Below are 14188 nucleotides of genomic sequence, written 5' to 3'. Positions count from 1 at the left end.
CCACGACACGTACAGTCCTCTGGTCACACCCTCACTTGGTGGAACATTTCGTCCCGAATCAGCAATTGGACGTTCTCCGAAGCGTATGAGATTGCCCATAAATAATGTAAGTGTGTTAGGCAGTCCTCCATGGCTTTTTGCGGCAGCGTCTCACACTTAACGCGTTATTTTTTTTTTTGTTAAGGTTGGAAACTGTAAAGATAGGAAGAAAACATATTATAACAACTTTCCATATAATTTTTCATTGATGGTAGCTGCTTAAGCCGCAGAACTCAGAGTCAGGCAAGACCACTTTATCAAATCTCCAAAGCAGATTTGCATGTCACATTTTCTTGTCTTGTGTACGTTGTCATTGCTTCTATGATTTGCATCGACCGGCCACAATTTCCATTGATTCCAAAGTGGCCGTCCTTCCAGCTGAAGCTTGTCGGATAATGCTCATTCATGGTTTTTGTTTCCCTTACATCGAGATCGGGATATAGCGAAAGAATGGGCTATCCGCCGTCCTTCCAAGAGACATGATCTATGACTCCTCACTGGTGGCAGACTGAGGCACTGTTCCCCAGTCAAAAACAACAAATTATTGTGGGTTATTTTACAAATTTGATAATGTTTCATATTTTACTTTATGTACATTCGTCCTCTGCTCACACATTCAAATCCCTATTAGTCTTATATTTGAATCAAAGCCAAAATTCGCAGCAGCATTACTACGATGAGCGGCTTTTGTTTGCCTTAACGGTTAAATTCTCAAACATAAAATAAGAACGATGGTTCTTTGAATTTATAAAAAAATACAAATGCGAGACGAGCTCGACTTATGTTATTCATTCCAAATTATAAATTAAACATTAAACATTAATTATTATTTGATAAAGAATGAAGACACCTCTGCTCGTTGTTCTGCCGGCTCCGCTGCTCTGTCGTTCTCAATGCTATTTTGTTGTTGTTCTCGTTTCCGTTGTAATTGCAGTCATTGCAATTACCATTGCTGGCTCGTGGCTGTTGTTGTTGTCGGACCGCTGCAACTGCTGAATCTGTAGTTGACGGTATTGCGTCTTCGCTGGTGTGGTAGTTGCCGTTTCCGCTAACTTTTCAAGGGTCGGGTTACCGTCTGGTTCCCAGACGTTAGTGACCGAAATATAGCTGACGCTGCGCACGTGTCGTTGGTTATGCGCTGCGGTGTGTTTCGTAACTTGCAGTTCGGTGCAACCAACTCTGGTGTTAACTCCTCCCCCTTTAAACGCATACGTCCTCGGATGCAATATAGAAGCGTTTTTGGGTTCCGTTGCTTGTTGTTTCGCCTTTCTGTATCTCTGTGGCTTTTTCTGCTCTTGGAGTGGACTTGAGTTTCCATACCAATATAGCCAGTATAATGAAAGTTATCACCAATATGCCAGAAAAAGCGAAGCTGATGGAGTTTGCCTTAAAGTTGTTAGTTCGTAGCGTATCCAGTCTTCGAGTATTGTTGATGTTAAGTTCTTCTAACATCTGTAGCGATAGTACTTCCTCAGCTTTGGTTTTCTCTGCTATCATCTGGAAAAGTGGTGGAATTGCTTCTGCGTATCTTGCCTCGCCCGCTTCATATTTGTCATCGCCAATTCTTATTGTAGAGTTTTCAAATTGTATAAGGTAGCTTCCTTTCAGGTCTACTTCATCTTGGTCTATTTGTATGCTGCCAGTGTAGTCGTTTAACAGAATTGTACCCGTCAAAATTTCTTCATGGTCTGGAACATGTTGGCTGTTTACTGTATTGCAGTAGGGTCTTGAGTGGTTTAACAAAGGAGATATACAAGTATCGTTACTTAAATCTACGATATTATCTCTATGACAAATGATTTTATCGTTACGGGATTCGCAATCATATTTCTGGGCGTACAAAGCATTATGGCATTTGATAATATTTTTATACTTAATTACATTTATAATTTTGTCTTTTTTTGTTGGTTTTATTTTCATTGCGGTACAAAGTTGATTTCCTAACAGTGGAATGCTTACCATGTACAATATTTCCTTGCCATTTGAGGATATTTTTAATTTTGCACATTCTAATAGTTCTTCAACGTTTACAAACATTACTTTTTCGTTTTCTAGTATTTGTTCAATTATACTTATTTATGCTTAGTTCATTTATTCTTATGTTTAATTCTTTATTTATTACTACTTGTCTATTGTTGTTTTCAAGTTGCTCATTTATTTTAGCTGTTACAATTTCGTGATCATTGCGGGCCGGCGTGCCAGCCAACTATTTCCAAGCTGTCCCTAGGAAATCTATGGATCTTGTCGTTCTTTTCTTAGGTTTTAGTCGACGCAAATCGATTTTAATTTTTTGAAGTTCGTATTCTAGGAATGGGAAAAGATGATGATTGTGGCTCACATTTTTCAATGTTTCTTCTAATTTCCATGCAGTGTTTTCGTATTCTTCTATATTGAAAACATGAATTACTCTGAATGCGCCATTCTGTATTGCTGCTACTCCAGTCTTGATAGGAATCAACTGGGAATTTGAATAGTCTAAGATTGTGGCCAACCCGTGACATAACGGCAAAAAAATTCTGTGAACGGATATTATGTTTTGATATTATTTTTAAGTACTAATTCGCCTGATTGTGTTTTTATTGTTGTATTTCTGTCTTCTGAAACTATTTCTTTTCTAAATTTTGATGATCATTTTGATCCTAACCTTTTATCTATTCTGACGTAAATAACTTCTTCCTTCGTATACGATTTTATTAGTTTCGTTTTTGAATTATGGTATAATAAATCTTCCTCTTGTTTTCTTTTTATTTCGATCCTGATCTGATTCCTAGCTTCTTCTAATTCTTGTGGATCTGTTATTGTTCTTGTTCCGAAAAACACCTCAATTGGTGTCTTCTTGGTAGTGGAATGAATTGAACCGTTATACTCCTATACTGCTTTGAAAATTAAACTCTCAAAATCGATTGAATCATTTCCTTTTTTAAAACACCTCATTATTTCTGTGAGAGTAGAATGGAATCTTTCCACTTCTTACTTGTGGAGTGATAAGGTGGTGTTGTATATACTTCTGCTTTGAGCTGATCTTTTAGTAGAAATTTAATGGAAGCCGCGTTTCTTGCCTTTTCGTTATCCATTATAACTAATCGTGGCATGCCAAATGCTATTTCGCGTAAGGGGTGCTTTAGATCTTCGGACGCTTTTGATTTCAGTATCTTTACTTGGGCGCATTTCGAGAATTTGTCTATGGCTGTTTTTGAGTTAGATAAAGGTGAATTATTGTGAATTATTTCACTGGGGTATTAATATTGATTGAATTTCCCCCTGTTGTGGATGTCTGGCATATTTATTGACTTAATTTTCTTAGCTAATCCAGGAAAGAAGTATTTGTTTAAAATTTGCTGTTTGTTTTCTGCTGCGTTTCTGTATGCTCGTACAAGTTAATTATTTATTTAAAAATAATAACAAAAATATATTTCATTACGATTCCGATTGGAACCGTTCTTTATTGAAATTGAATTAAAGACTAAAGACTAATTCTAAAGCTAGCCCTATATAAAGCTAACGAGTTTCAGCAGCGGCGTCGACAGCGCTGCTTTGGTTGGTGAATTGGGTGCAATGCTTCTTGTTCCTTGTATTGGGCAACTTGGCTTGGGTCTTCTTGGAATGTTTGCAGGTGCACTCGGCGCGTGCAGGAAGTTGGTCAGACGCTGAGTCTGCATTTTGGACTTGTGGGATTTGTTGTTTGAGTTTCGAAATGTTTTGTCTGTTAACTCTTCCCCCTCTAATTCATGCTTGTCCTCAAGCAAATTTTATTTCTCAAAAGTATGGGATGTTGTTGAATTGAAGCAGTGGATTTTTCTGTAAATCTTCTTGATTGCGGAGTGGTGGCTTCAATGTTTCTGATGGAGCTGGTGTTGGTCCAAGTTGAAGGGTAATGGTGTTCTTCTTCCGACTGCAAGCGTGAAGTCCTAACGCTGTTATCAGGATGACACCGAAGAGCGTTAACATTGTAATGCTGTTGACCATGGAATGCGTCTGTATGTATTGCAGCTTGTTGGTGTTATTGAGATGAAGCGCCTCCAGTGCCTCTAGGAATAGAATCCTTAAACGTTCAGTTTCTTCGGCTGTTATTTGGGAGATTGGCACTTTTGGTTGCATAATGACTGGCTCCATATTGTTGAATAGCCGCTCTTTGATTTGCATGGAATCGTTGATTAGGTGAATTAGAAATGACCCTTCCAGATGATTTCCGTTTCCATTCCAGACCAAATTGTCGTTGAAATTATTGAGGAGAATTAGACCATTGTCGATTTCCTCTATCTCCGGGATGTGATCCGCGTTGCTGAAACTGCACAGTGCTCTCTCTCCCTTAACTAATTTCGGAATACAATGTGTTTGGCTTACATCAATAACATTCTTTTTGTCGCAAACTTTTATGTTTAAGTAGGTTTTACAATTTTTTGGTATGCCATATACTATATCATTATACAAAAATAGTTGACTTATTTCTAAGTGTACAATTGCGTTATTTTTTACTATTGGTTTTAATAAAATATCTTGATATTCAATTTCTTCTAGGTTAGGAATTTTTACAATATACAAAAGAGTAGTTTTATTATGAAGCATTGATATATCGGAGAATTCCATTATCTCTTCGATTGACAATGGTGGCGTATTGCCTTTTTTAAATATTTCTCCAATTTCTGTTAGTTCATTTTCGTTTAGTAAAAGAGTATTTGCTATATTTAATTTGACCCACTGAGTGGCATACTTCATGTTTACTATTTCATCTTTTAATAATCGGATTTCATTATGAAGGCTAATGGCTACCTCGTTACTAAGAAAACTACTTTTTTGTATTGAATTAGTTAGGGAGTTCGATAAGGACGTAAGTTTGTTAATTCTTTGCTCCAGTTGTGTATTAACTATAACCTGTTGATTATTATTACTGATGAGATTATTGATATTTTCCTTTAACATGACGAGATCGTCATGATCTGGGTTGCCTGCTATGTACTTCCAACATGTACCTAACCAATTTACTGACCTAGATTTTCGTTTATTTGGGGAATCTGTTATTGTTTTGAGTGCGTTAGTGGTAGCGATTAACTCATGATGTATTGTTGAATATAGCGGACTACGCTTTAGGCCCTCTTCAGTGTGACTGTTAAGTAGGTCTAGTGCTTCCTGGATTTGATTAAGGTTTATTACATGTACTAATTTTGTTGAGGATGTCTGCAACTTTCCCAGTCCCCTATGAATGGTCACTGTCTGAGCGTTCGTGTAGTTTGTTATGTCCATCGTAGCTTCCGTTATTGTCCATAGTAATACCCTGCGAATATTATGATTTGATGTTACTTTTATGTACGATTCTTCCAGATTCTGTTAAAATGTTTGTATTTTTATCTTCTTTAACTAATTCTTTCTTAAATCTTGGGGAAAGTTTTGAACCTAAACGAGTGTTTACTTTTACATATATTTCTTTTCCTGGCTCATAAGTTATTATTTCGTTTCTGCTTTTGTTGTGGAATTGTAAATTTTTATTTTGTGCTATCTTTAGTTAGTCAATATTGTCTTGTCTGGCCTGTTCGTACTGGTCTGGGTTTGTAGTGACTCTCCTTCCGAAGAATACCTCTAATGATTGCTTTTTGGTTGTGGAGTGGAAAGAGTAGTTATATTCGTATATGGCTCTATCCAGGAGTTCTTCGAAAGTTCTATGGTGGTTTTCTTTCTGTAAGCATCTCATTACTTCGGAAAGTGTCGAATGGAACCTTTCTACTTGTCCATTAACTGTACTCTTATATGGTGGCGCAGTGTAAATTGTAATATTTAACTGATCCTCAAGCATGAATTTTATGGACCTTGAGTTGAGAGATTTCTCATTATCTATTACAACGAACTTAGGAACTCCATAATAGAAAATAATGTCCCTAAGTGGTGTTCGAATGTCTTCTATTGCTTTTGAATTGATTGTGCGTGCCTGTGCTAGTTTTGAGAATTTATCTATTGCTGTAAGAACCAAATGGCCTTGGGTTGAGTAAATGTCGATGTGAATGATGTGACCGGGATTTTCTGGTATTGGAGTTTTTTTTAGTTCTGGATTAGGGGGATGTCGGTCATATTTAGATTCCTTACAAATTTTGCATTGCCTTACTATGTTGCTTATTTTTTGTTTCATTTTGGGGCAGTAGAATTTTTCTGCTAATTGAACTTTATTTTCTTCGGCACTGCGGTGTGCTCTATTGTGGATTTTGAGGAATTCCTCCTCTAGATTCGTTGGTGAGGTCTACAGTCATAGATTGAGAGAATCGGGTTTTGACGTTTTTGAAATGTTTAGGATATAATAGTTGTATTTTCCCCATTATATCCTCAGTTGTTTGGATGCAATTTATAACCGAAGGGTTGAGGTATTTTTTAAGAGTTTCTACTAATTCTTTATCGTTAAATTCCTTTTTGTATATTTCGTGTCGATGGAACGTGGGGAATGGTATAGAGAATATGTAGTCGGATTTATCTGATTTGTTAAGAAATATTTGGTTCTTGAAAACATTAATGGGGACTTCCATACTGGGTATTAGTTCGTGACTTGAGCTTTCTGCACTATGCTGAGTTGAGGCTATGGAATTGATTTGATCAGTTGATATTCTCGAGAGTGCGTCAGCTACGACGTTCTCCTTTCCTGGTTTGTAGAATATTTCGTAGTCATATTCTTCTAGGTAAGATTTCCATCTTTTAATTCTAGCATTTCCGTTCCAACTGCTCAAGGAATGTGTTAGGGGTTGATGGTCGGTGAATATTTTGACTTTTGCTTTCCCATATAAATAATTTTTGAGAGCTTTAGTGACCAGATGATGGCCAGCATTTCTTTTTCGTTAGCTGCATAGTTTTCTTCTGCTTTTGCTAGTGTTCTCGATAGGAAAGAAATTGGTTGGTTGTTTTGCGGTAGGACTGCTCCTATTGCGTAATTAGATGCGTCCGTTGTCAAGTGAAATTCTTTAGTAAAATCTGGATAGCGAAGAATTATTTCCTTTGAAATAAGACAACTTCGTAGTTTTTGAAAAACCTTCAATGCTTCGGAGTCAAGAGTAATTGTTTTTTTTTGATGACCTGTTTTTGGACACGTGTCCATCTTCCCCCTCTTAAAAGAGACGTAAGGGGTTTTGCTAACTTAGCATAACTTTGTATGAATCTTCGGTAGTAGCCGGAGAGTCCAAGAAAAGATCTCAGCTCTTTTAGTGTTTTAGGGCAGGGATAGTTGGCTATCGCTGCGACTTTATTTGGATTTGTTTCGATGCCTTTATCGGAAATTACAAAACCTAGAAATTCGACTTTATTCTTCATGAACGCGCATTTATCTAACTGACATTTCATGTTGGCATCTTGTAAAGTTCGAAAAATTAACTCCAAGTTCCTGTAATAGGATTCATCATCTTTACTAAATATGATGATATCGTCTATGTAAATGAAACATATCTTACCGATATGTTCATGAAGTATGTCATCCAAAGCTCGCTGAAATATAGCGGGCGCGTTTTTGAGACCAAATGGGAGTCGTGTAAACTCATACTTTCCGTTATTGACGGAGAATGCGGTCTTTTCTATATCCGAAGGTTTCAAAGGGATTTGATGAAAACCACTTTTAAGGTCTAAAACCGAAAATACTCTATTATTGCCTAGCTGTGCAAGTACTTCGCCTATCTCAGGAATAGGGTATTTGTCTGCAATGGTTACTCTGTTTATGTTGCGATAGTCTATTACGACGCGATATTTCTTTTTTCTTGAAGCGTCAGTTTTTTTGGGTACGATCCATACGGGAGAATTGTATGGGGACCGAGACGGTCGAATTATTCCATCTTCTAAAAGTTCTTTTATCTATTTATTTACTTCATCTTTCAGTGACATTGGATACTGATAGAACTTGGAATATACAGGGGTGTCGGTTGATGTTCTTATTGTTGCTTGTACCTTGGTTGTGTAGATCAGTTTTTGATTTGGATTGGCGAAGAGGTTTGGAAATTTTTTTAAGAGTTGGTTTAGATTTGTTTTCTGTGTTTCTGACAGGTGGCTTGTTCTTGGTACTATTGTATTTACTGCTTCGAAGATTTGTTCTTTTAAAGGGATTTTTATATTGTTTCTGATTATCATTAGGTTTTTACTTGGATTTATTTCTGCTCCTAATTCCTTTAAGGTGTCGTTACCTAAAATAGCATCAAAAGTTTCTAGGAAAAATTTCACCTCAACATATGTTATATTGAACAAGTTGGAATTTTTGTGGTGTGTTAACAATGTATTACCTCCTATCGAGACGGCGTGAAAAGGGTTTTTATTTGGAGTGGGGTTTTCTACAAATTTCGGCTTGATGTAATTTCTATTGGATCCAGTGTCGATGAGAATTTTAATTATTTGGCCGTTCCTCAATCTACAAGTAAAGTATGGGAGAGAGGAACTCTTTACTCTAAAAAATTTAGTGCAGAGTAGTCATAAAATTCGCAAGTGTCATCTTCATAGTCGTTGTCATATTGGTCTACTTGTTCTACGTATTCTTCTATTGTTTGTTCTACGTCTGCGTGAGTCTCGTATTCAGCGACTGCTTGTTCATAATTAGTTGTGGTATCGTAAGTTTCTGTCGAAGGTTCTGTTATTTCGTCGTTGTTTGTCTGTATGTTAAAGTTTCTCTGTCGTTTCTGTCCGTCTGGTATAGGACCGGGGGGTCTTTTCTCAGCTTCGAATCGTGGTCTGTTCATGTAGTTGACAAATTTCGTTTGAACGCTGGAATCCACATCCATTGGTTCTGGACGCGGTAGCGGTTTCGGGGCCATTGGCCTAGGTGGTGCAACCTGTTGAGAGGTTGTGGCAACAGTGTATTGCCGTGGGTTGGCAATTGGTTGATACCCAGAATTCGGGAAATATTGTCTTGGTAATGGAGTTGGTGGTAGTTGTCCGTAGTGTAAGTATTGTCGTGGCTGTTGTTGTCTGAAAGGGATTGGAGGTGGTTGTCTGTTTGAGAAGATGACATTCCGTGGGGCTGGTATGGGTTTACCATTACTGTTTCTAAAATGTGTCGGATGTCCTTTAAAAGTGGCATGTTTCGACCATTTTTAAGCAGAGATGTAGTGCGGTAGGTAAGTCTGCTGGTTCTTTCATGCCTAATAGCCGAGGCAAGTCACCTTGTAGCCCTCGAATGAAAGTGTCTAGCGCTTTGTCTCTGTATAATTTTGTCAACATTGCTTCCCCGTTTCTGTCAATATCCATGCTACTCGTTTTATTTAAAATTAGGGACAAGTGTCTGTATACGTCTTTGTGGAAATCTTCCACTGATTGATTCGGACCTTGTACTAATGTAGTCATTTCATATTCTAGGGTTGCTATGTCTCGTTTATCTGCATAATGTAGCGAAAGACATCTACACATGGCATCCCAGTTAAGCGGTACCTTATATGCTTCTAAAGCTTGGTCTGCACTTTTCGTTATCTTGTCTCGGATGGTGTGCAAGATATTATGATATTTGGGCGTACCTTGGTATGAGTCATATGCTTGTAAAACACGCTCTACACTCTTTTTCCATGAGCTAAATTCTTCGGGGTTTCCACTAAACTCACGCAAACCTTTTGCTATGTCGGGTACTCTGTCAAGATCTGTCAAATTTCTTTGATGTTCTGGCGCAATAACATGATCTGGGAGACTTAGAAAATCTTCTACAGGATTGGTATGTTGTCTTAATAATATTGGCAATTGTTCGGCTAATATTTCGCTTATAGCGGCTGTTAGAGCGGCTCTGTTATCTTCGTTCATGGTGGGTCTGTTCTTTTGATGTTCTAAATGCCTATTGTTTTGTCTCTCAATTGAACGTTGCCTTTGTGCTTCGTTCACTCGTTCTATTTCTTCTGGATCTAGTATGGGGGGTCGAATTAAGTTATGACGATTGGCCATAAGCGATAAGATGAAATTTAAACGCTATATTTTTCCTTTTTTTTTTTTTTTTTTTTTTTTTTGTTTTACATTATAAGTTTATAACCAGTGGATGGTTTTTTCCTTCTACCTTGGAGGGTCCCTTGGGAATCGCAAAGTTGGAATAAGTTATATCACCGTTGTGATCTTTTTGTTTGATTTATCGCTTTACGCTTATTTATGTTATTTACTCTTTTACTATGGACTCTTTTGAGTCTTGTTTACTTTGCAATGATTTGTTTCTTTTCTTATATATATATATATTTTTTTTTAATTTTGCATTTCGCTTTTAGTTTTATTCATTTGCTTGTGATCTGCTATATTCTATATGGACTCCTTGGAGTCTTGTGTATTTTTACACTTTGCTTTATGTTTTTAATTTCCGTTTTTGTTTTCTTTTCTTTGTAAAATTTCTTATATCTTACTTACATTAGCAATGATGTGGCCACCTTTCCTGATGGGACGGGGTTGTTCCTTTTTGCAGCTGCTACTGGGGCTCCGTGATCCATACCTCCTGGAGAGTATTCTGAGAACGGATCTTGCAGAATATGTGGTCCACCGATGCAGTTCTCACAATCTCACCCGTTACACTAGCTAATTTAATGGCTTGGTACAGGTTTATGTTGGCTAACTTAATTGCCGAGATTGTTTGAACTGTTCATTCAACTGACTAATTTAATAGTCGCGAAGGTTTTGCAAATTTAATTGCTTTAGTCGCACTTGGTCGAATTAACGTCCTTTTGGCTGATTGTTATTTCCCAGTGATTGATTATCACGAGCCTTTATTGGGATAATAACTTGGTTTGAATCGCGCACTTAGAAACGGTTTTGCTCTATCGTAACGCGATTTGACCGAATTGATACGGTTTTGCACCATCGATACGCGAACTTTCCGGTCCCTGCTCGGGCGCCAGTTAATTATTTATTTAAAAATAATAACAAAAATATATTTCATTACGCTTCCGATTGGAACCGTTCTTTATTGAAATTGAATTAAAGACTAAAGACTAATTCTAAAGCTGGCCCTATATAAAGCTGCGAGTTTCAGCAGCGGCGTCGACAGCGCTGCTTTGGTTAGTGAATTGGGTGCAATGCTTCTTGTTCCTGGAATTGCTTGCACCGGCATGTGGCGGATGTATTGGGCAACTTGGCTTGGGTCTTCTTGGAATGTTTGCAGGTTCACTCGGCGCGTGCAGGAAGTTGGTCAGACGCTGAGACTGCATTTTGGACTTGTGGGATTTGTTGTTTGAGTTTCGAAATGTTTTGTCTGTTAACTTACATGTTCTTTGGTTCCTATCTCCTTCTGTTCGTCTTCGTTTGGAACATCTATTACTCGCCTCCAGGTGTATCTTATTTCATAATTAGAAAAATGGTTAGGGTATATTTCCTGAATTTGGCCTAATAATCTTTCTGAGGTGAACAATCCATTTACTATTTTGGGGTCTAGTCTTTCTTTTAAAAATTTGATTAAGTCATTATCTGAGTATTGTGTTTTAGAAACTATGTGTCTATGATAACTCGGGAATGGTAATTCAAATGTGTAGGAATCTTTATCTGAAGTTATTAGAAAATGTTGATTTTTGAATACATTAATTGGAGCTTTTACCCCTTGAATGAGGTTGTGTGAAGAACTTTCGTCGCTGTGAACTGTTGCGGCGGAGCTCTCTGTAAAAACGATTGGTGGGTTCGTGATAATGCGTCTGCTACCACGTTTGATGTTCCGGGCTTGTACCTAAGCTCATGGTTAAACTCATCGAGATAGCTTTTCCACCTCTTAAGCTTTCCATTATGATTTTTATTGCTGAGTGCGAAAGTCAGGGGTTGATGATGGGTGAAAATTAGAACCTTTGAAGTGTCATATAGGTACATGCGAAGGTTCTGCAAAGCCCATACTATAGCTAGCATTTCTTTTTCATTAGCTGCATAGTTTTCTTCGGTTTTAGAGAGGGTTCGCGATATGAAAGTATGGGTTTACCTTCTTGTTCTAATACCGCTCCTATAGCAAAATTAGAGGCGTCAGTTGTTAGATGAAATTCCTTTTTGAAGTCAGGATAAGCTAGTGTAGTAATGAGTGTAGTAATGACTCAATTGCTTCATTGTTCAATGTCACTTTCACCTTGCGTGAGGCGTTTTTTTCGAGTCTACCTTGTTCTTCTTTTAAAAGTGTTGTGAGAGGTTTTGCCAATTTTGCATAGTCCCTTATAAATCTTCTATAATAACCAGATAATCCTAAAAATGATCGTAGATCTGGCTTGTTTGTGGCTTGGGGAAATCCTGTATTGCTTTAACTTTGTCAATGTTGGTTCTTATTCCTTCCGCTGAGATAGTGAAACCCAAGAAGTTAACTTCTTTTTTGAAGAACTCGCACTTGTCGAGTTGAACTTTCATATTCGCATCTTGTAGAGTCGTGAAGACTTTCTCTAAATCGTTGGCATGATCGGTTTAAGTTTTGCTGCACACAATTATATCATCTATGTAAACATAGCATATCTTGCTGGTGTGGTCTCTTAAGATATCGTCTAATGTGCGTTGGAATATTGAGGGCGAATTCTTAAGACCGAATGGTAGTCTCGTGAACTCAAATTTCCCTCCATTAACAGCGAATGCTGTTTTTTTATATCTCTTTCAGACAATGGAATTTGGTGAAAAACACTTTTCAGATCTAAAACTGAAAATAATTTGTTTTCGCCTAATTGTGCGATTATTTCGCCCATTTCTGGGATCGGGCAACGATCCGGGATTGTTACGTTATTAAGCTTTCGGTAATCATTAACTACTCTAAACTTCTTTTTACCATATGCGTCTATCTTTTTTGGCACCCCCCAAAAGAGTACATTATACGGAGACCGTGAAGGTCTAATTATGCCATCTCGTAGCAATTCATGAATTTGGGTTTCTACTTCTGTTCGTAATGAAGCGGGATATGGGTAATGTTTGCTGTACACAGGTGTGTCGGAATTAGTTCTAATTTCGCCAACGACTCTTGTCGTGTAGGTCAGTTTCTTGTCTGGGTTCGCGAATTGTTCTGAGTAATTATTTGTTAGTTGAGACAGAGTTTGTTTTTTGTAAGGGTGTCATATGATCGGACCGATTATTGATGCTATTCACTGGTTGTGTTTTTAGTTGAAGAATTCTGAGTTTTCGTCCGCCCTTTATGATCAGTGTGTCAGTTCTTATGTCAACTATTGCGTCAAGTTGTTTTAAAGTGTCATTCCCTATAATGCCATTGAATGTTTTTAATGTGGGCAATATAAACAAGTAAGAAAGCTACAGTCGAGTGTACTCGACTGTGAGATACCCGCTACCCAATTTGATTAAAAGCAATATATTTTGCGGTATTATTCTCAAAATATACCGAATATACTGCAAATAAAATGAAAATATACCAAATGGTATATGTGGTATATCGATATAGTACCGCATTCAAAATATACCATGGACGGCTCAGCCAAAGCAACTCAGACCCCTAGTAAGTAGGCAATTTTGCCCATACAAAAATATTTCTTTAATAACTTCGACAATTTTTATCTGATTGCAACCAAATTTTCAAGAATCATAACTACTATAGTTATTATTATATATACCAATATTTGCAACTCTAGCTTTAAAATTACGCTTGTTATTCGATTTTTTTTGATTTTCGGGGGCGGAAGTGGGCGGGGCAAAATTTTGAAACAAACTTGATCTGCGTGCAAACATAACAAATGCTGTCAAAAAAAATTATATCTCTATCTCTCGTAGTCTCTGAGATCTAGGTGTTCATACGGACGGACGGACAGACACACAGACGGACATGGCTACATCGTCTCGACTGTTGACGCTGATCAAGAATATATATACTTTATAGGGTCGGAGATGCCTCCTTCTACCTGTTACATACATTTCCTGTCGGCACAAAGTTATAATACCGTTCTACCCTATGGGTAGCGGGTATAAAATGTAATTGTCAGGTTTCTGAGGCCAAAAAGTATATTGTGTGTTATTTCTATTTTCCCTCCTGCTGAGTTTGCAAAGAATGGGTTGTTATTAATCTTCGGGTTCTTCACTAAATGGGGTTGGACAGGCTCTAATCAGAACTATCTATTTTAATTTGCTCCCGTCCCTCATTACGCATTGGATATACCGCAGTGAGGAACTATTTAGTATAAAAAATAGACGTCTGCTGCGTCTCATGGGTTTGTTTCAAAACCATATCCCTCTTCTAGTGGATTCTGATCATCCCAATCAGTTACTCCTTCTAGTCCTACTTGCTCAAAATATT

At 37.5% G+C, this 14188-nt stretch overlaps 1 protein-coding gene across 3 annotated transcripts in view; it reads right to left on the bottom strand.

Annotated features, from left to right (window-relative positions):
- Window positions 1-14188, bottom strand: part of LOC133835784 (uncharacterized) — a 46458-nt gene that overhangs the window by 20117 nt on the left and 12153 nt on the right. Inside the window, exon 2 of one of the 3 annotated variants that reach the window (XR_009893639.1) lies at window positions 12-192. The exons of the other annotated variants lie outside the window; for them this stretch is intronic. The gene's annotated coding sequence lies outside the window, so the exon portion shown is untranslated. Of the gene's footprint in view, window positions 1-11; window positions 193-14188 lie in introns of those variants that run through there. 3 annotated transcript variants of the gene reach the window in all.

This window comes from Drosophila sulfurigaster, chromosome 2R (genome assembly GCF_023558435.1).
Source record: "Drosophila sulfurigaster albostrigata strain 15112-1811.04 chromosome 2R, ASM2355843v2, whole genome shotgun sequence".
NCBI lineage: Eukaryota > Metazoa > Arthropoda > Insecta > Diptera > Drosophilidae > Drosophila > Drosophila sulfurigaster.
Note: the sequence above shows the minus strand (reverse complement) of the source record. Positions and strands in the feature narration are given on the sequence as shown.